The sequence below is a fragment of the Microcebus murinus genome, chromosome 9 (assembly GCF_040939455.1).
Source record: "Microcebus murinus isolate Inina chromosome 9, M.murinus_Inina_mat1.0, whole genome shotgun sequence".
Lineage (NCBI taxonomy): Eukaryota > Metazoa > Chordata > Mammalia > Primates > Cheirogaleidae > Microcebus > Microcebus murinus.
This window is the reverse complement of record NC_134112.1, coordinates 70420023-70443720: the sequence shown is the minus strand read 5'-3', so window position 1 is coordinate 70443720 and position 23698 is coordinate 70420023. Positions and strand designations below refer to the sequence as shown.

The following is a 23698-nucleotide window of genomic DNA, read 5'->3' as shown; positions in this document are numbered from 1 at the left end:
TTCTCTTCAGTGTGACTAACAAGGCCGGGGTCTTTGATCCTCTATTATTGGACTCTTGACTTTATTGTTTTTCTCCATCTGCCTATGTCCTAAAGTAGCTGCAGATTTTCTAAATCATCCTGTACCCTAGGCCCAGGGAATATAGCCAGGAAGAAAACTGTCTTAGCTTAAAGGCATGAAGTTTTCTAGATAATGGGTGGCCTGTAGCATCAAGAGGAACATTTAATATACTTGAAAGATACTATCTTGCAAGTGTCAGCCCTGGGAATGAGCAGGATATAAAATCTCCAAGGATAAAAGTGTGCTGCTTTCACTACTCCTTGAACCCCAGGGGAACCACAGCTAGAAGCTATGCAGAAGCCCTTAGGACTGCTTATTGATATGAAGAAATTCTTGAGAGGGTTCTGGTTAAAAGTATAGTGAAGGAAGGAATCAATAATTTTATTACCTATTATCACTACCTACACAATTAGCCTATAGGACTCCAGCTTGTACTGATCAAAACTACCCAAATCCACTACTGATAGACCAATGTTATAACTTCAATTTTTGAGTATTAAAAAATATTCTTTTTGAGCATAAAGAAACTGTCTCAATTAAAACTCTTTCGGTTGTCATTAAAAGAAACCTTAACCCAACTGGCTTAAGCAAAAGAACTTATTGTATCACATGATGGAAACGTCTATAGGCGAACTGGCTGGAAGCACAGCTTGAGGCAGTGCCTTAAATGACACCGACAGGACCCAAAGTATCTACTCTCCTTCTGTGTTGACTCCAGTCTCAGGAAGGCGTATGTCTGAGGGTCACACAGTGACAAAGCAGCTCCACATTTTATATCTGCACAACTTCAAGGCCAACATAAAAGAAAAACAAATTGATTTATTTCCGGTATTACAGGAAAATCTCATTGGCTGTGATTGGGTCACGTACCTATTCCTGAACTCCTCACTGGCCCAGGCAATGTGGCCGCTTTGTGATGTCACATGCTAACCCCTGGAGCTTGAAGGGAAGTCAACCCCACCAGCGCAGCCCAAAGACTAGGAGAGGGTGAGAGGACATCCTCTAAGAAGGAAGTTTGGTCAAGGTTTTTCCAACAAGGTGAATGAATGCTGAGGATAAAAACAAACCTATATCCTCTAACACTTTCTGAAAATTATCTGCTGTCTCACCAATGGCAGAAGAGGGAAAGAAGGTAATATTTAGGGGGAAAAGAAGCCAGAAAGGAAGAAATGGATACTGATGGAAGGCGCATAGGAGCATCCAAGGGCTGAAAATCTACTTCACAGGTTGGGACACAGTAAGCACTGAAAGGAGAAAAGCCTGTGGACTTTTCTGTAGGGCTCTAAACCTTGCACAGAAGAAATAAGCTATTGTTTTAAGGCTTGATATGATATTTTTCTTTACATCAAAAAATTGGAGTAGTTCCTAGAATTTGTGGAACTTATTTATTATTTATATTTGTTATATAATATTTATATTATTTATATTTGTTAACATTCAATATCATTTATGGAGAGCTTACTGTGTGCTAGTTTCTATGCAAGGCAATTTTGTGCATGAATCTTGCAGTGGTTAGGAGGGCAAGCTCTGAAATGAGATTATTTATATTTTAGTACTTATGCAATCATTTACCAGCTTGTAGCTTTTAACAGATAACTTTAGCCCCTCTGTGGTGGTTGCCCCATCTATAAAATGGAGAGAAAAAGAGTACCTAATTCACAGGGTTGCTATGCTTAGAAATAATTAAAAGTGTTTAGAACATTACTTATCAGATAGTAATGTTGAACAAATAAGAATTACTAAGTTATTGTCATTGTTATGAAGTACTAATTTCTTTCACTTATGAGATAGGTATTATTATTATTGTTATATACAAAGAAACTAGAAAAATATTCTTTCAATTCATGCAGCTAGCAAATTATAGAGCTAGAATCTGAATCCAGATTCCTTTTTCCATAACCTATGCTGTTAACCACAAATTAAGCAGCCTTTTAGGACTATGGCTCTCCACCAGAATTCAGGACTCCCTGGATATAGAGAACAGATAGAGGAAAAAGCACAGTTGAGCTCTCTACCTCTTTTCCTTCAGTATGTTTCATGATTCATGGCCTTTGGAAGCAGTATAGACTATTGTACATTAAACAATATAGATTGTACTCTGGAGAATAATTCATCTCATGAAGGCAAGAAACAATCCACGTCCTCATTTCTAATTCAAATTTGGTCATAGCCTGAAAATAACAGTAACTAGAAATTCCACTAGAAAATGTAATCGATCAATCAACCAGGTAGCCTGCATACTATTAAAGACTTAATTTGCTGGTACCAGGAGTCCACCTTTTTCAGTTAAAATAAGACTAATGCTTAGCATATCAATATTTAAGCTGAATCTATTTTTATTAATTAGGATTTGAAGGTTGTCAGAAACTCACTGAAAATCGTCAATTACTTTGTACCTGGGATGTCCCTTATAAGAATATCACATTACACAGCCATAAAAAATTCAAAGATAAAGTAGAATGTGCAAGAAACTCTTCATTTAAAATTGAAAGAATGAAAATTAACCCTTATTCTTTAAAGAGGGCTTATATTTAACTTTGTGTCTTCCTAGGTTTTAAAACTATGAAGAATATTGTAGATACTAGTTCATTTTTGTTCTTTCTAATCCAATTGAATCTACTTTAAATAGCCATAATTGGTGATTTTCCAGATCAAAGGTCTTCCTCAGATCAATGAGCGGAGCTTGTCTATATTGATTACTAGCCATGCCTATGAAAATATCATTCGTTACCTCGGGAATGATAGTGGAATGAAGAGGCTAACACCAAATTGGAAGGAGATCAATGAGTTTCATGTAGATAAAAATAAGCATGTTACCTGAGAAGAGAACATCAATTTTTTATGGACCCTGGACCAAACAGCAAAGGAAAAAATTATCTAGTAGGTCAGTCCTCTGAATGCTCAGAATGTCTTCTTATTCATAGTGGAACTTCCAACCTAACAGAATTTCATCAAAGAAGAGAAAAAAAATAAAAGGGTTGAGAATTCTTAATTTCTATTGATTGCCATGAAAACATCTCTACATTTTATTTTTTTTTAAAGCCCGAGTCTCACTCTCTCTACATATTTATGAAAAACAATCAAAATATCTGATTTTTCTGAAGAACTTAGTTTCACATAACTATTTCATATTCTGGCAGCTTTGGCTCCTGCTGCATTAACATTAATATGGTTGACTAAGAGAATTATTAATTTGGAACAACTTAAACTAAGGAATCATTTGAACAAAATGGTAGTTTTAAAAGAAAAAGACTAATATTTTTGACAAAGTTTTATTTTTCCTCCAATATAGACAGCCAGGACTATTAAGGCATTCTTGTACCCTGAATGCCCAGGAAGTTTTGGCCAAGTCAGACTTGATGCAGGAGTATGCAGGTGTTACAATCATACAATCAGAAACAATAAATTAGGTTAAGACTTAGCCATGCAACCAGATGAAGGCAGAAAATACATTTCTAGCTATGAATGGCTAGGCAGAGGCTACTTACAAAAGAAGAAGTAGTAAGCTGAATTTATCTGAAAGCAGTAAAATATAAGGTCAGGCCTAGAACAAACAGAATAGGAATGTTGGTCTGACTGATGAGGGTACCTAAACAAAAGAAAAGAATAAATGTAATGGATCAGGGTTAGAGAAAAGGCTATGACAGTTCCCGATGGACTAACTATATGGAGGCTCTGTGCCTAATGTCATCTTTAGCAAGATTGTTGAGGAATTCCTTTAGCAGCCTCTCAACTGTCCTCTTGAATTTGTCCATTATGATCTTACAGAGACCCATAATGAGTATTCCTCAGTCCAGGAGTTTTATGCTTCTGTCTTGAGAGGTCATTCTACTTCCTCTATAAACCAGAATCCTTGGGGACTAAATTCGCAAACTCTGGAATTGTCCCTCAGGGTATAGCACCAGAGAGTGTAACATTTGCACCATATAGGAATACTCCACAGTAAGCCAAAAATTGGAGTCATTAGCTTTCAGCATTAGAAAAAACAGACTAACTGGGATGTACATAAGCTGTGTTTAAATTCTATGATAGATTGCATTCCATGCCTGAGTAGTGTAGGTGTCTATGGGTCATGGCAGTGAATACATAAGCAGGGACCATGATACTTACTGGTATTTTTTATTACCATGGCTACCATGCTTCTTAGAAGCTCCCATTCAAAGGGAAGTTGGCTGAGGGTCTTAAAACTAGACATTGGGGAAATCCAGCAGACACAGAAGGTTGGGACAGTGCAAACCACAAGTAAAAATTAAGACACAAAAATTCAATCCAAAATGGGGTAATATCAAAAAGTCTTGTCAGCGTAAGATCAGTTGGCAAGGCAAGGAAATGTGGTTTCTAGGCAGTGGCAAGATGTCTCAGCATTAGGTGAGTGAATGAGTCATAAAACAAAGAAACTCATCCAAGGTTACATAAAGGATTTCAGAAGTAGGGTCCAAACCCAGAACTTTAAGGAACTAGCAAGGACCCAAGGGCCAGCTGAAGAAGTGACAGCCCCAGCAGACAACTGGAATGGAATTAAAACCAGGGACTCACTAGGTCAGGAGGACCAGTCAGCTTTGGTCCTAGATCAGTAGGAAAGATGCAGCCCACAGTGATTTGGATATTCTGGACACACGCTCAGCTCTCTCTTACTAGTGAGAAAGAGCTCCAAGGTAGAGTTGGTACACGGCAAAAAAGGCGGCAGTTTGACCTTCACGTGTAAGTCTTTGTTGCTGAGAATTAAGGAAGAATCATGGCATGTGGGAGTGAAGCTTGCAAATCAGAGGTTACACTGCAGTTGTTAAAGATATTGATGTAGCATTTACTTAGAGCACAAGAAGCAGGACCAAAACCTCTGTCAACCCAGCAAACAGTGGAGGACTAGAGGCATACCACAATATTCATTCACTCACCACTCACCAGTGTATATGTTGCATGGGGTTATATGGGGTTTCTATTTTCTTTGCTCATGTCAGTGCTTCTTAAAATATCTGCAGCAAAGATGTATTACTCTTGTAATAAGAAGAAGATCTGATTTCAAAGTGTACATGTTTTGAAATGGTATTGTTATTACACTATCTGTATAAAGAAAGAATAGGTAATTTAATTGGTTATTTGTTCAACACCCGAACAGCATACTTACTTGCTTTTTTCACTTTCTCAACACACATAGACCATTTAAATTAGAGAAATATCTTCAAATAAACTCTTATAAACAGTTTCTATATGATGACAGATAACTGATCAACTTCTGGTTTAAATTTATTCATTGACTCAACCAATATGAATAAGACATATATAAAAATATTAGTGTGTAGCACGGAGTTAAAATAATATTCACAGCAGAAAAAATATTAGAAAATCAAGTGTTTCAAATTTTATTTATATTTTTTTAGAAAGAAAATAAAAAGATAAATAGCTGTTTAAGTTTCTATTATTTAATTATAGTTAATAGTATATAATGATATATGAGCCATACCATTAAGCTATAATATTCATAGATTCATAAAATATCATTGGGAAGATCCACAAACATTGCTAACATTGACTGCTTTCAGGACAGGGGACTGTGATAAGGGGCAGATGAGATAAAAGGGAGCTTTATTGTATATTTTCAATACCTTTAAATTTTGGACACAGGAATGTATTACCTATTTACCAAATAGTTACATATTTAAACAGAAGTTGAAGTAAATTGTCTTGGTGATTAGGAATTTAAAGTAACACTTGGATAATTAAATAATTTGGAGGAAGAATGCACTGCGCATGCCTGAATATAAGAAGAGGTTCCTGTCTCCCCATTATCTTTCAAAAGCAAAGAATTAGTTGCTTTACATTTCAGCCCTTTCAAAATAGCTCATGTTATAGGTGCTCTCCCAGTTAACTTATTTCGAACATCAATGTTCCATTTGACAAGTCATTTTATTAGTGTTGAAATCAATGCTTGCTTTGCATGACCCTAGAGGTTAACCGATGGGATTTTTACAAAAGCAGAAACAGAAATTGAGCTTTACTTCTCAATAGGTGTTGGATTTGGTTATAAATAATCCTATTAAATATCACTTAAAAATGATGCAGTACTTTATGGTTTGGAGATCAAAACAACAATGGAAAATGTGTCCTAATGTTAAGCTAATAGGTTCCTCTCTCTTGGGATATACTGTCCACGGATAGTTCATAAAAAGAATAAAAAATGTGCTGTATCGCAAACAACCGTAGGTGAAAATAAAAATTATATTCTCTGGAAAAATGTGTTAAATAACTTTAAAAGTTTCTCTGTTGATAACTAAGAGACTGAGATCAAACACCTATATGAAACAATTGAATAAAAGTTTTCATTAAAGAGTGGAAAAAAGCAATATTTTCTATTACTTTATATAATATTCTAAGTGTGTGTAACTAAGGCAATTATTTAAAATATTATAAGTAGATATTTGACTATATCATCTACATCTTTAAGTGTTTATATATTCGATTTGACTGAAAAAATCTTTAATTGGATGATCTCATTGAACAAATAGGAAGTTGTCTTATTTTGTGGTGACCTTATTTTGGTCTTGTAAGGTATTTTAAACTTTCTCAAATAAATTTATTTTCAAAATTTTTTAAAACTGAAGGTGGAATATTCTTCCCTTTGTGCTTTTCTAACCATATAGCTTTTCAAAAACATATATTGTTTAGTAAGGCTTTCAGATTTAGACAACTTCCATCCTACAGCCCTGGAAAATATCTCATAACTGCATAGATGGTACAAAAACCGGTAAAATTGCCTTTGAATCACATCATATGAGATGCATTACAACCCAAGGAGCAGATATAATCCAAAACTAAAATCATTTTAATAAAAGCTTAGGTCTCTTTGAGACTTTATTTCCTGCAGTGTCAGGTAGACTATGGAATAAAAGCCTTTCTGTTTCATTAGTAAAGACCACTGTATCATCATAGAGTTTGCAAATTATCCACAGCTACTTCAAATAAATAGTTCTCCACAGTGCAGTGCTCTTAAAATATTTTGGGGGGTAGTTGAAACAAATTAAATGAACTCATGCACCCATGGGAAAAAAATGCATGAAAGTTGAAAACACAAACACTACTGTGGCTTATGAAATTTGTAGTTTAATGTAAACAGGGAGGCTGAAATGCTAATCTTTTATTTATTTAAAACAATGGGGAAGGTCATGAAAATAATTCATTATACTGATTCTGGCATGTAAGGGGAAAATGAAGGCCCTGTCAGTAAAGAAAGGAATGTTAATACAAAATTAGTGTGCTGGATCCAACTTCTGCTGTTTTGGTGTGAGATCACTCTTTTTCACTAGGGATAAAAAGTAGTTGGTAAGCTTTGTTTTGTGAGGGATGCCTACATAAAGCCTCAGGGTTTAATATAATTTTTAGACTAAAATTAAAATTTATGATATGTTAAGACCATAAATCTTAATGAATACGATTTGAAAAGACATATTTTACCTGTATACTATGATAGTCATGTAAATAAACACAAATTAAGCCAATTCATTATGTTATATTTTATTATAATTTTATTATTACTATTAACTTTTTAATTATTTTATTATAATTTTTCAATAAAATTTCTCTGTTATTTTGGTGGAATTTCTGCATTTTAAGGCTTTCAAATGAAGGTCATGTGAGCAAACCTTGTTTTGTCAGGTGGATGGTCTATAGTATACAGAGATTTGATAAAAACCAGCTGCTATGACCTGGTATTGGTTAAGGCTGAAAAACCAGACAGTGCAAACAAATACTATATCTTGGCTCAAAATACTTTCCACATCTGCCAACAATTAGTTCTATATCAGACCTAGAAAGGAGTGCCGAAAAATAGGATCAAATTTCAGAGCAAGCAAATAAACAAGGGGCCCTGCATCATTTGTCATCAAATGGATGCAGAAGTATGCGTCTTCAAGACTGAAGCTCAGATTGTCAATCCTCAGGTTTAGCAGATAATATTAGTTAAAAGGGTTGCAAGGACTTTGCAAGTTGATAGTCCAATCAGACCACTGACTTATAAATGCCACCCAACAACTGTTTATTATTCCAGATAGAAGAGACCATCCAGCTAGGTTAGAGTACTAACCTTCAGAAATGGAAATTTTTAAAGGCACTCAGATGTCATTTACTGACAATTCTGGTCAAGATTTATGACACAGTTCAAGGTGGCAATAGATAAGAACGAACAAAGACTGGACTTCCCTGTGTACTTTCTATCCCCCAGAAATGCACTTTTCTAATGCTTTGTTTAGCCTTCCGTCAAGGCCAATTCAGCTCGAAGGGTCTAAGATGATGAGTCTATTTCTGATGGGTTTTTAACTCCGTGGCTGTGAAATGTGACTTCCTGGATGGATTGTTCCTGGTATTATGATTACCTGTTTAGCTTTTTGTGTTCATTTTCCAACGTGAGAATTGTCATTTTTCTCTAACTCATAAATGATTTTTTGATCTCCCAGTCAGCTGAGGTGACCTTAACAATCATAAACCAATCTGGGCTGGGACCATTGTTGCCATTGCCCAGAAATACGCCCTGCCCCTGTCAAGTTGGCTGCCACCGTTGGCTCTCTGCACCCTAGCATGTCAGCTGGCAGATTCTGACCCAGGAACGGAGCTTCAGGCTCTCCTTCCAACCAGTCAGTGACTCTGTGCTCTTCTCCCCTCATAGTGGATACCCGTCTCAGAGAGCTCCACTGCTGGACGGAACGTACAAGTCTTCCTGCCCAGAGCAAAGGGCCTTTCCTCAGAAAGCTTCTCCCATTATTCTGCTCCCTCCAGTAAACCAGTCTCCTTGTCTTCTTCCTCAGACTTCTGGTTACTCACCCCTCTGGAGTGTCAATCAAAAGATTCACTGTCAAGCTGTGTGTTTCTATCCTAAGCTGCCACATCTCCACAACTCTATCTATCTCTCTTGGGTTTTTTGTTGTTGTTGTTGTTGTTTATTTGCTTAGTTGTGTGTCAGAGATGTCTAAAATCAAGGGTAAGACAGAGTATGATCCATGTAAACCATATGTTGGATGACATTATCTGTAGAATATGGGTGTTTGAATTGGGTGGGAACAAAGATGTATTAAACAAATAATTCTTTCAGACGCAATCAGCATTTATTCAAGAACATTATTTTAAGTGTTCATTAGTAATAAAACAGGAAAGTTTGGCTATCGAGCCTCTTCAATATAAAAAGAAGATGGACTTTTCTGCTCCTATATTCCACTTGAAAGAATAATTTAATTAAAAGGCAAAGCCGGCAGGAACTTTATAATCTGCATGCAATACAGGATATTATATAATGACCTTCATTTAAAACCCAAATCATTAAAACTAGTAAGTCTAACTGGTGACAAGGGAGATTTCAACATCAGGCCCAACAGCTTAAAAATATGAATAAAAATCATAGCTTAAATGAATCAGTCCATTGAGAACTTATCGCAAAGTAAAATGAGGGAGGAAAAAAGTTACCTAGGCAATGAATCCTTCTGCTGCACTATTTTATCTTTTGACATGTGCTTTTTTTCTTTCCCTTCTCTTTTTTCTTTTTCAGAATTTTCTCCTCTGGATAAAATAACCCAAATCTATTTCTTAGGAAAAAAATTATTTTAGACAATTTGGATGCACCAGAGAAAATAATCTTTAGAGGTAGCCAAATCACTTCTCATCCACCCCAAACTCACTTGTCACATAGTCCCCAGAGAAGTGAGCATTTGAAATAAAGTGGGGAAGCTGAGGTGCCTTAGAGGAGCACAGAGAATTGACTACTCACTGAGAACAGTTCCTGGACATTTTTGAGCAATAAATCACTAGCTGGAAGCTATATGTTTAGTTTCTGTAACACATAGCTTTGTTTTGGCGTGGACTCCTTCATATGATAGCCACTCTTAACAGAGATTTGATGAAATCAACATTTAAATAGGAGCACATTTTATTCTAGTTGTTCAATTTTTTTCTAAGGTTTGGAGAAAAGCAGCACAACCAAGTGAAATTTTTATAAAAATTATATAATTGTACTTTCCATTCACCAAATTCTCTTTTCTTACTTTTTCTCTCCCATTCTTCGTGTCTTTTCTCTGTCTGTTTACCTTTTCCTGTGAGCTATTATTACCTTCCCTCTGTCTCCTCAATGCCTGAGTTCCCAGGCTGCAAACACCACCAACTTTCCTTCCTCTTGATGACTTCCAGAAGGGAGTGAAGGAAACTCAGAACACACTGTCCTCTTTGGAAACATGATGCCAGAGTTATTTAGGAGAAAGATGAAAATTGAGTTCAAGTGGTCATTTGTTGTCATGTGAAAGACATTGTCATGAGTTCATTATGATACCCTAAACAATTGACTGTGGCTTCATTCAGAACTGCAATCAGTTCAGCAAAAAATCAACAGAATGAAGAATAAGATATTTCTGAATATTATTGAAACATGAATTGACTAGTCACTCTTGTTAAGCAGGGATTTAGTCATGTAACTAATAAAACTAATTGCTGAAGCAAATTTGACTAAAGAAATTGATTTGTAGGTATATATTGGATATTAGGGTAGTAAAAGCTAACAAATAATCTTAGAAAGGGAAACAGATTCCTTATCTGGGGTAGAGTGAACTGCCTTTATCAAATATTTTTTCTATCTTTCCATTATTGAAAATAGACAGATTTTAATTTTAATAGAAAAAAATATTTACTGGATAAGGAGTCTAAAGACTGAGTTCTAGTCCTTGGTCAGCCTCCTGGCCAGGTCATGTTGAACAAAGGATGTGTGTACTTTCTGCTCCTCATTTTCTTTGTCATAAAAGCATTGGGCTAGCTAGATATCGCATAGGTCTGTTTTTATTCTCACTATCTATAGCTGGATGTAATGTTAGATCTGGAATATGTATCCCAAAGGACAAAATAAATATGAAGCTAGATAAGTCTTTAAGTCAGTAAATTTCAATGAATATGTATTACTAATTAATGATATCATTATTAGCATTTTATAATGCAGCTAAAAAAGGAATGTACTTGTAAACATGTGAAATATGAAGTGATTACCAAAACTGATTTGATACTATTTAGTACAATAATGGAGCTTTTCTTGTTAAAAGTAATCTTCAATTGTTAATAATCGCTTGGATTTTGAATGATGAGATTTACAATAAAATAATTGGAACTTAAATTATACTGATAACAATAACCTTAAAAAACACATAGAATTATAAACAGAAACCTTTTCACTAGTTGGCATTAATTTTAAAACTGGCTTATTTTACATTTTGTTTCATAGTATATTAAGACATGTAATTATAAAACTGCATGCTTTTGAAGAAATAAGGTGAAATATGTTGTTCCATAGGTAAACCAGATTATTTTTGGAAAGTAATGTATGAGACATTGTTTTTTAATTTGGGAGAATAAAGGAAAATGAATTTAATTAGATACAATGATGGACTAATGCTAAAATATCGCAAAATTTTTAAGAGTATTATACTGCATACTATTCTAATAGTTAACTATCTGAAAATTGGCAAAGATTTATTGGACACCTTATATTTGTCTAATGAATCATTCACTAACTGAACATTTATTTATTAAAGAAACTATAGAGTGTATATTTGATAAAATATGGACTTTGAAGATTAATATTCCAAGTCTACGGTTTACAAGTTTTAACCTAATAATTTCAGTAAACCTCATTTTTCTCTACTTTTATTAATAATTCCTAACCCATATGGCTGTTGTGGGTATTAAGAGGATTAACACAGTAAAGTCAGGAGAAAATAAATGTTTGTGGAACAGAATAGTAACTACTTCTATCTTAGTATACAATAGGTACAGCACTAGGTGTTCAAAATTCACATATTAAACATTATCCCTGCCCTTAAGGAATCTCAAAATCTAGCACATGGGTCTATTTATTTTGAATGTAAGAGAGAATAGGGTAATGTAAATAAAACTGAGAATTACCTTGAAAACCCAGAGACCTGAGCAACTACATTAATTGTGGTGACAAGGAAGGTTCCATAGTGAGGTACATTCTAACCTAGACCTTAAAGAAAGAAGGAGAACATTCACATCAGGGTGCAGGGAGAGAAATTATATACCAAAAAGAAAGAACAGCATGTGAAAAGCACAGACTTGTGAATGGGCTGGGAAAGGGTAAGAAACTCAGTGTGGCAGAAGCACAGTGTGTGTGGTAGCAGTAGGGTAGGAGATGAAGCGGGAAATGGTTGCACATCTATTGTAACGACCTCTGTATGGTGATCTAAAGAATTTGGCATCAGCCATGTAATTTAGCACAAAGCCAAAATATATTTTTTAACAGATTAATTTTGCCTTGAGGAATGTTTCTTCAGCGATAGAATGGACGATGCATGGGAGCATGCTGGTCTTACGGCCAAGGCATGAAAAAGGAAGTTTGATGTATAGACATGGGGACATCAGCATACAGAAAGTGGGTTAGAATTCTTGGGGAATTCTTGGGATACACTTACAAAAATATGTGGAATGACTTTAGAAAAGGTCCAAACACATAATTCAATGGAGCGCCAGTATTTCAGGAGTTCAAGGAGGCGACAGATTAAACAAGGTAGATTAGGAGGAAAACACTAGGAAGAGTCTAGGGAGACAGGAGACAGGCACAGAGGAATTAAGTGGCACCTTGAAGGAAAGCACATTTCTTTGCCAATCACTGTGCTTATTTACACCACCTAGTTTAACAATTGTGCTATTAGGAGATAGGTACGATAGCCTTAAGTGCCTGATGAGAAGTTAGAAGCTAAAAAAAGTCTTTGCAGTGTTGCCCAGTCTTCACAGAGCTGTAAAGTGAAAGTGAAAAAGGAGTGTGTAGCAGCAGGAAGATGGTAAATCGAGTGAGTTCTTCCGCGATGATCTTTATTTTCTCCTTAAAGATGAGCTCATGGGAGAAGGGAATGAAAGAATAGGGTTCATTTTGGGAGTAGGCTTCTCTAGAACTGTGAAAGAGGGTTTTCTAGACAAAGTAAAAACATTACTGGACCCTGTGAAAGTGGGAAACTATCAACTCAAGATTTGTATCAATCTTCAAAACTGTGGTTTTCTGCAGTAAGAGCAGGGAATCCATTCATAAAGTTTATACTTTATCAGTTTTGCTCTTAGTTGAGGAATTACCATGAATTGCATGACCTCTCTACATCAAGGTCACAACATGAAATTCTTATGCTTGTCAAGTCTCTAAAATTAGTGACACTGGGCAATTGTCTGGATGGGGAGTGTGGGGCTGTGAGGAATTGGATGGAGATTCAAGGACATCTCACATACTCAGATTCTGCAAATTATTATAATTAGGAACTCTGTGTCCTGTGTTGTCATATCTTTAAAATTTTTAAGAGAAGGTGGAAATGCAGATTTGAATATGAAACCTAAGTTTAAAATATTGATTCTTAGAAAATAAAACAAACACTGTGTTTAATAAACAACCAATAGCCCACTGCTGTGACTTTGCTTCTACTTGTGAACCAGCAAAGTCTACCTAAATGTATATGAAAGTAGACAATGGTTTATAGTTCCATTTAATACATTTAGATGTTTGTCCTACCCGAATAGAGTTTCACCCAAGATTTGAAAGCCATTCATAAACTATTTAAAGAAATTTAGCTGATGACTTGGGAGCTGTAACCAAACCTGAATCCAGAGACCACTGGAGGATTGGGATGTCATCAAAGTTTACATTATGTTTCTCCTATTCTGGTAAATCACATTGAAATATGATGCATAACTAGTTGAAGCTTCCCCACACTCTGCACAGTAACACATTTCTGGAATATCTACAGAAAAGCATATTTTAAAACAATTGAAATATTAGGTTGACACTTCTCAAGTTTTTTTCTATGTAGATAATAAAAAGCTACCTTCTGAATCTATTATGAAGCTAACACTGGAATAAGATTAATAAAATGTTTTTCTCATCTTCTACAAGCATGCCACTTGCTATGTGCTGGAAACACGGGTGTTCCACTATCATCTTTCCCTGGTACTTAAAATAGTAGAAAAGGCACAGATCAGAACTGAACATTCTCTGACTCTTGTCACTTGCATACAAATGTATTCGGATGACATAGCACTACTTAGAGTAAATCTGGAGCAGAAATAACTCCAGCCTCTGACTGATTTCAGTTTCACTTGTTCCTGGTTTAGAGATAATAGATTAGTATTAAATGGAAATAAGTCAAGGTCATGGTTTTTTGGTCATAAGTGAAATTCATCAGCCTCAGCCTTTTTCCTTATATCTCCTCTGACTTGTGCTGAAACTTTTCCTATTCAGATGACTTATGCTAGAGAATTTGAGTAGTATTTCTGTAGTAGGCTTCAATATGATATTCACGGTCCTTAGTAAGAAAATTACACTACCTGTCAAACTGATGTTCAAATGCTACCATGCCTTTATGGGACAGCTTTCCTCTCCTTTGATATTATATGTTTCCAATAGAGCAGACAGATTTGTTTCAAGTTGAGATGAGACATCCATTATTAACTCAAAAGGGTTTCATTGGCTGATTAGTTTGCTCTCCAGTCAAGTTCTGAACACTCACATTTCTTTTAACTATTTTTGATCCACTAATAATTTCTATTCTAATAGTCTCAATTTTTTCATCTTTCCATGTCCAGAAAGCATTTATTATTTCCTTATTTAGCAGGCAGAAAAATAGCACTCCCTGACCTTCATCTTCCCTTTATCTACGTGGTGATATTAATTACAGATTGAGGAGTTTTGTTCTGTTTTGTTTTCTAAGCTACATAGGTTTTTGACCAAAGGCATCATTTGTGCTCACAGTAAAACATGACTATAGATTCCTTTTCAGAACTTGAAGAAAGAGAATGACTTAGGTGTGGGGTGAGGGGTGTTCCCAACATTACTGGACAACACAATGCTCTGCCGTCAAGAAGGGTGGTCTAGGCATCCTTGCAATCCACAGTGGCAGTATGGCAATACTGTATGGTAAGCGGAGCTATGGCCACTGAAATTGATCGATAAATGAGCTCTTGTAGAGGCCAAGTCCCAGGACAGAGCAACCAAAAGCAGACCCTCACATATGTATGTTTATGAGGCACAGCTAGCGTCATGAGCTACGCAACCTGTGCCTGGCAGTACTGCTGTTTCTGCTCCCGGATGGCTGTGTGACCTTCTAACTGTTATTTATGATCTGTGACTCTGTTGCTACTCTGCATAATGATGATATTCCTCACACAAAGTTCTTATTAGTGTAATGGTGAGAAACAAAATGTCACTTAAATTCACAAATATCTATACATGTTGCCATCTCCTAAGGGTCCCCCTACATTTTTTTTTCTCCTTTTTCTCATTTGGTTGTGGAAAGACAAGCATCAGGACATGTGTGGGAAGGCAAAGACACCATCCAGTGGGGCCAAAGATGTTAAATTGTTGTGCATAATGTAGTAAGAATTTTGAAATTTCTGGGAGGAAGGCAGAGGCCTGGGAGTACTAGAATGGAGAAGAGTCCAGCAGTTTGGGTGGGAGAATCTCTGGGACATTGGTTGGTGAAAATGACAGAAAAAGAAGAGAGATTTCAAGGGTTTTGGTTTTCTTAACAAAGTTTGACAACAGTTTGAACCAATTTCATCTGACTGGTAAAAAAAACATTTTCTTTTGAATTGCAAAAAGTATTTGTTCAGACTCAAAGGCCAGACTGCTTCAATTTTACATTTTACTAGCTCTGTGATTTTGGGCAAATTTATTAGCTTTGCTGTACCTCAGTTTCCTCATCTGTAAAATGAGGATTATAACTTCATAAAATTGTTGGAAAGATTAATTGAACTGACAGTTGTAAAGGTTGAGACCTATGCTTGCACATAGTGTTAGATGTGTTGTGTAGTGCATTTTTCCAATGTCTAAATTATTAACTCTAAGAATGATACCATGATGCCTGAAGGTGGAGAAGGGCATGGAGTTAATTATGGTAGAATGCAAGGGAGGGCTTCAATGGGACAGTCCAGGAAAGCCTTAACCACTCCAGGTCTGAGTAACCTCAAAGCTCTGTATTAGTCCTCATCATTTGGCATGTAACAATTCATCATACCCACATCCCAATGACAGAAATAACTGTCAAAGACAATGTGGCCTGACTCTACATCAGCATTGCCCAAAAGAAACATAATTTGAGCCACATATGTAACTCTAATTTTTCAAGTGGCCACATTTAAAAGAGTAGAAAGAAATGTACTTTTAATAATGCATTTTATTTAAACCAATATATAAAAAATGATTATTTCAATGTATGATTAATGGTATAATTTACATTTATTTTATATAAATATGTCTTCAAAATCTGGTATGCATTTACATTTACAGCTCATACCAATTTGGGCTAGGCATATTTCAAGTGTTCAGTAGGCACAAGTGGTTATTGGCTACTGTATTGAACTACACAAAGCTAGATTAAGAAAGAGAAACATACACAGATGTCTCAAGTACATAAAAGATCTACTATTGGTAAATCTTTTCCAGTCAAAAAAGCTCTCATACCTTGCATGCTCATTATCTGGATACAGAAAGACTCAAGGGATGCTTTGAAATGACTACTTTTCTATCCCTTAGGGAAGATACCATTCTGAGTTAAGATCCCCTCGCCATCCCACCCTATTTTCCTTCCAATTACACTAATATACGACTGAGTTGAACTCATGTGAAGCATAGAGGCATATACATGTTATGCGGGAGTAAAGATCTGATCACATCTAAATATGCCTGCAGTAGTACTTATGTAAAATCTTAGATCTGCTTCCCTAAACTTGGGACAGTCTGCAGAACAATTAGAAAAATGCAATACTATCCTGACATTGTACGTTGGGGGGTGGGGTGAATATTTGACAAAACTCTGTCAGTTACGGTGAGTACAAACTAAATACTAAAAATTTTTAATCCAAAAGTGTTGTAAAAATATTTGGGTTTGTTTAAGATTATGTGTTGTCATGAGATTCCTGTGCAAAGCAAATGAATGAAGCCCAATCCTGAAATGCGCCTCTTTAAATGTACCCACAATTAATCAGAAGCATAATTCTGAATTTATTACTTTACATAAATGAAATCCAAATGCATTCCTAAGTATCAATTATGCTGCTTACTTCACATGCATGATGGTGTATTGATCCATATTAATTATAAGAAACATTTTTAAAAACATCTTATTGTGTTCCTAGGATACTTACTTAGAACAGATGATTAACTGAAGTAAGAAAATATCGTCTCTTTGTTGTTAGAACATTTCCTAAGTTTTTCTGTAACTCTATCTATGCACTTGGTATTTTTTATTGCACGTTTAGTTGCACAGACAATGTAGTTCCTGAGAAAAATATTTTTACTCGGGTGAGACATTTGTGTTACAGTATATTACTTCAAAGTAACTGAAGGATAAGTAGACTCTTTTTAAACAGTTTAGGCAGAAATTATATTTCAAGGGAACATTGAAATACAAGTATAGGTTATACTATAGAAGATTTGACAGCACCCCAAGTAGCTAATAAATCAAAGTGAGGAATAGGAATACATAGTGAACCACATTATTTCAGAACTACAAGAGTCCTTTCAGGGGAACTGGTCTAAACCCAAAGGTTAAGTAACTAGATTAAGGTCTCACAAGAATTAATCTAGATTCTTACCTAGTCTGTCTAGTGATTTTCCAAGTGTATTACTGCTCAAAGTGGACTGACTTAATTTTGAGCTAAGGAATTGGTCATTTGAGAAATTAAAGAGAAACAATCACAAATACCTTCCATTCAAAACAAATGCAACTTGTGGACAGTGATTGATTCTGTTTATTTCTGTTTTTTTATTTTTTTATCAAAATGCCTATTAAATGAGATAATGCATGTAAAGCACTTAGCAAAATGCCTGGTACAGAGTTCACACCGATAAACACTTATTTTTTTGTTATTTTTAGTCATGCACTGGACTTTTTTCTGCATCAGAGAAGTATGAATGATAACACTCATATGCATGGATCTTCAATCTTGAAGGACAACAGCATGTCTATTTGTGAAATAATCTAAAGCACTATAATGGGTGTCATTAAATCGTGCCTACCTGAGGCAGTATAAATCATTCGGGTAAATGAACCAATTAAAAACCAATTACCAACACTGTCTGACAATGGAAGATTGAGGAATAAAAGGAAAGGCTGATGTGGCTTCAGTGAAACTGGTAGGAAGATGCTACCCCTGAGGTTCCAGGGAATGGATTTGACAAGATGGTTAGATTGTGGCTGTTCTTCTCAGAGGCATTAAATCCTATATTTCTTGTAAAAATAGATGCTTCCTGGGTAGACACAAAATTGAACTGCATTAGGTAATGATCATATTTCTGATGGCTCTTCATTTGATATTTTATTCATTTACTTTGAAATTTACTTGGCATAAATAGTTTTTCTTTGAAAATTATATGGATTTGTATCTCTGATTTAAGATTCTTCAAATCAGTAAAAGCCATAAAATTATGATTATTTTCAAGATGATAAAATTTGTTTGAATCAGATGGACAATCTTAATGAAAGCTGAAATCTCCATTTTAATGACAAATTTATTTGATACAGTTGAGGGGAAGTTGAACAGGCATTTTGGGGTGGTTATTTTACAATAGGTTACCAATTCATTGATTCAAATGGATTTTTCATTTTTCATGTATATGTTGGCTATTTGCAGTGACATGAAATGTATTTGTATACTGGCAGCAAGTGTATGCAGAAATCATCTTTTTTATCATATACAAGAAAACCAGGTCAATATTTTCTCCTTAAAAAAATTCAAACCACTTCTGGTACTTTATTATTGATACATAGTTCTAAGGCCCTATCTTAGTCTGTGCTGCTATAACAAAATACCTAAATCTGGGTGATTTATAAACAATAGAAATTTATTTCTGACAGTTCTGGAGATTGGAAGGCCAAGGCCAAGGCACTGGAGGGCTCAGTATCTGATCTCTGTTTCCAAGGTGGCACCTTGAATGCTGTACCCTCACATGGCAGAAGGGAAGGAAAGGAAAGAAGGGGCCTAGCTAATTTCCTCCAACCTTTTTATAAGAACACTAATCTGTTCCTGAGGCTGGAGTCCTCATAACCCAATCACCTCTCAAAAGCCATACCTCTTAATATTTAGCGATTTAAGTTTCAACATAAATTTTGGAGTGTCACACACATTCAAACCATAGCAAGCCCTTTTCTTTTATTTGCACTTTCTCCATTTCCACATTGTATCACAATGGAATAGGAAAACACTCTCTAGATTTTTCTCCTATATTGTTTTTCTGCACTCTACATAATTGGATCCTTAATGTGCATGTATTATCTTTCAAAGCAGCATTTTATCAGCATCCTAATAATGACAACCATTCCTATAGGGCAGTGGCTCTTAAACTGTAACCCACATTAGAATCACCTGGGGTGTTGTTTAAAGATGCAGCTCTCCTCGTCCCCTGTCTAAACCCTGAGATTCTGATGTCATGGGTCTGGACTGTGGCCCAGGAATGTGTACTTTAGCAATCACTCTAAGTGATTAGGGTGCAGGTTTCTGATGGTTGCATATTGAGAAATACTGCCCCTAAAAGATCTCATCTTTGCTTTCTTTCCATTAATTGAATAAATCTAGGTGTTTTTTCCCCTCTCTGAGCACACAGCTTAGAGTATCTGGCATCTCTGTCTAAATTCACCACACTGATTATGCACTGACCACTGTATTGCTGCAGTGGAACTGGTCTGACTATGGATAACATGCATTCTACTATTACACTGTATTCATCCGAACTCTCATTGCAAGTATGAGAAACCCACTTGAATAAGCCTAAATAAGACAAAAACATTAGAATGATAATAGACTATCTCATGTAATCAAACCCAAGAAAGTGCAGGGCAAATGTCAAAGACAATTGATCCATTATGGTTTGTGCTTTTGTTTGTGTGTTTGGTCTTATCTTCTTTGGTTCAAACTGACTTTCTAGTATTTGGAAACATGGTAACGAGCTATTCCAGAGCAATACTTCTCATATGTCTAAAAAAATATTGACTAGTATTATCTATCTATGGTCCAAAGTAAAAAAATCCAGAGAAGGGCTCTGACTGGCCTTGATTATGTTAGGTGGTCATTTCTGCTTTGAGCTATGAGCCTATGAGAACAGGTCATCTCCCATTCAAGCCACAAGCTTGGAATCAGGGATAGGTCAAGTGTTTCCTAAAAGAATAATGGTTCTACCCTCAGAAAAGAAATGGATCCTGAGGAGCAATAGATAATCACTATATTTTCTGATGCATGTGTAATATAAGAGAGATTTGTTCTCTAAGTTGTCCCTACCCTTATGACTTGAATGAGAAGATATTGATTAATTCAATTAAAAACTTAATCACAAAGTACTAAGATCTAGAAAACATGACCCAAGAAAGACTCTCTTACTCAATACATAAAAAGACATCTTACTCCATGTTTTTCTACTTCCAACTTTCCTCTTCTACTCTCCACTCCTAACACACATATATACACACTCATGTACACATACACACACCTACATGTGCACACTAATAAGTTCAGTGATGTGTGCCAAAATGTTACAATAAAACTTTTCAATATTCTGACTTCTTACCTCTTTTCTGGCTACCATATTTCATTTATATTTTCATTAAAAGTATTGATTAATTCAGTTAAAAACTTAACTGCAAATTTTAATACAGAATCACTTTCATTTTCTTTCCTTTTTATTGTTTAACTTTTTCTTCACAAAAATGATAAAGGACAAAAGTATTTAATGCCAGTGTACAAGTGAGTCTGCAATCCTTGCTTGATTATACTATAATTAATTTTGTGAAAAATCTGTAAATCCAGAAATAGTTTATCTGTCCAATAGTAACAATGTGTATTTTATTTAGACATGTTAATTTACCTCCCAATCACTTGAAGGATCAAATAGTGAAAGAACTCACTACTTAAATTTGCCAAGTTTAAATTTTAATACTAGTACATAAAATAATTGAGAGCTTAGTAAAGGATGTTCTCCCCTCGGTTTTTGTTTGTACCTCAATAGCTATAACTAAGTCTCATGGTCTTTTCAAGATTCAAGAGGGATGGAAAACCAATCATTCGTCTTCACAGCAAGAAGAATAAAAGATGGCAGGAGAAGGGAGTTGAAATGGATATATAGTATCTGCTGCATTGAATTTACCTGGAAGACAGATTTTCTATCTCAACTTTTTAATTGGTGGTGTTTCAATTACTCTACTTTCTTCCTAGGGGGGCATATAATTTCTAGGAATTGTACTGAGTTTGTTCACTGTATCAATCATCTTCTCCAATATCTCTTCCAGTCTTCTAACCATTTTATGCATTTTGGTAAAGTTCATATCCTTCTCATCAACTAATTTTAAATTTTTACATCATTATTTTGCATTTTCATTGTGGTCATGCATTCTTAGCTTCTTATTGTTGCTTTGGTTCCAGTTACTATCCTCTTGAGTAATAATCGTATTTCTTTCTTCAATAATAAAGGTTCAAGTTCAAAGCTATCAGCATAATCCTTCAAATTTTGGAAGGTATCCATCTTATGTATTGTAATACATCACTGATGTATTGACATGAAATCTTCTGCTTCCATTTCCTGGTCCTCTGGTAACTTAAACCAAGGGCTTACATGAACAGATACAAACCCCAAGATGTAGTATTTAAAGAATTTTTCTGTTTCTGAATCTGTCAACAATACCTTGCTAATAGGGAACTAAATGTAGTCTAATTCTACTCTGTCCTTTCCATCCATTCTTGTTCTGTGGTTTCCCAAGACCTGTCATTTTCTGAATGAATGTAAAAAGTAGAAATGGGGGAATGGTATAGAATGCTGATGTTGCCACTTTCACCCATGAAGAATTAAGTGGATGGAGAGGTTTTGGGGTTAGTATAGCCCACAATTTAAGGCTTAGACAATGGGGAAGTACAAAACATCTTTCTACTGTTTAAATTAATGGTGCCCATTTCATAGGGTGGCTATGCCACAAAGTCTAGATAAGTATTTCTCAACATTTCTGGCAGTAGTTTGTTAATCAGTCTTAATTTTCAGTGTTGTGGGATTTTGTCATTTTTTGGTCTTCCTGGGTATTTAGGTATAGGTCTGGAAAAGGCTGCATTAAAGAGTGCCAGTCAAATGGTACTTTATGCCAGAAATCTCATGAGAGATAATCAGATAAAGACTCAGAGGTAAGAGGAAAAGGAGAACAATAGAGACTTGTGTACTGATTCTGCACCTCCTGTGAAATCCTTCTTAAATAATACATGCTTTAAAATGTGATTCACATGATTTTAGAATTTCAAAGTTAATTGAGTACATCAAATCCAAGGAAGTGCTCACATGTGTTACTGTATATTGGTCACAGTGTTTTCTTTATAGAGATTCCATAAAATTACTTAAAATCCTCAGAGTCACTATTCTCTGTTTTAAAATGTATTCCACATTTTCCTTCCCAACATTTTTTATTAGCAATTTTCATTGTCTTCTTTAGTTCCTCTTTATTTAAATTTTTCTTCTTCATTCTTTTTTAAAGACATTTTTAAAATGAGCCCAATATATCAGCCTTCTTAGAGTAATAACTAATTCTTTGCTTCCTCTCATTTATTAGTTGCCCTATTTTTTCTTCTGTTTCTGTCTTCTCCCTGATATATCTGTTCTACACTTTTAAATTCTTTTTCTTCTTATAATATATTAAGTCAAGATTTTTTATTTGCTTATTTCTCTTTGATTGTTTTTGTTCTTTTATTTATAAATATTTATACTTTTTGTTGTGAAGGGGATGAGTGATTTATGGTAAAATTGATTATTATATGCTAATTTGGGTTATTTTTTCTATTATTTTTCATAATGTTTAATGCCTACTATTACAAAAGTGGTTCTTCAGTTTCTTTTATTCTGTGATTTTTCTCACAGACCTCCATAATGCCTTAAGACACCAATTAACCCTATCTATAACTACAGAAAAAAGACTCATGGATATATTAAGAAAGCTTAAGTATTAATTAAGATAGTGCTTTTGTCAAAGAAAAGATGGAGACTATTTCTTCTTCCCCATCCAATACACAACTTTGCATTTGTTCTTTCCGTGTTAAGGCCTTAATTTAATCTTAGAAAATTTATAATTTAATCCTAGAAGATAAAACAAATATATTTTCAAACATGCATAGTAATACAAATAAATGACAAAATGCTGTGAAGTGGAGGTTTATATCAGATCTTCTTTAGGTCATTTTAAAATAAGCTCATGCATTCTTCATTTGCAAATATCTTTAAACTAGTTGAAAGTGTTCTTATGAATGAAATCACTAGTTCTTATGAAATCTGACTAACACTAGGGGGCAGCATGGTATAGTAGAAAGAGCACTGGGTTTTGAGTCAGGAGCCTGGGTTCTAGTCTCTTCTTACCTTCTGAAAAAAAAGAAAGGGAATAAGCACCTGGACATTTTTCTTTTCTTTGGCTGTTTTTCTTCATCTCTAAATGGAAAGGTATTGACTACATAGTCCAAAAGAGTCTTTAAAACTCCAAGCATCTATGTTTAATTTGCCTTTTTTTAATACACAAATAGTTTTTGCAAAGGCAGAATTAAAGTCAAGTCCAAATTCACAGTAGTAAGATTTAAATTAAGCCAGCATACTTTCATTCTTTATAATTTGTGT

At 35.0% G+C, this 23698-nt stretch overlaps 1 long non-coding RNA gene across 1 annotated transcript; it reads left to right on the top strand.

Moving 5' to 3' along the window:
- Nucleotides 1-1022: 1022 nt before the first annotated feature.
- LOC142872871 (uncharacterized) lies at nucleotides 1023-18147 on the top strand. Its single transcript, XR_012920964.1, has 2 exons — nucleotides 1023-1098; nucleotides 17949-18147. It is a non-coding gene; the product is annotated as an uncharacterized LOC142872871 (long non-coding RNA).
- Nucleotides 18148-23698: the final 5551 nt, after the last annotated feature.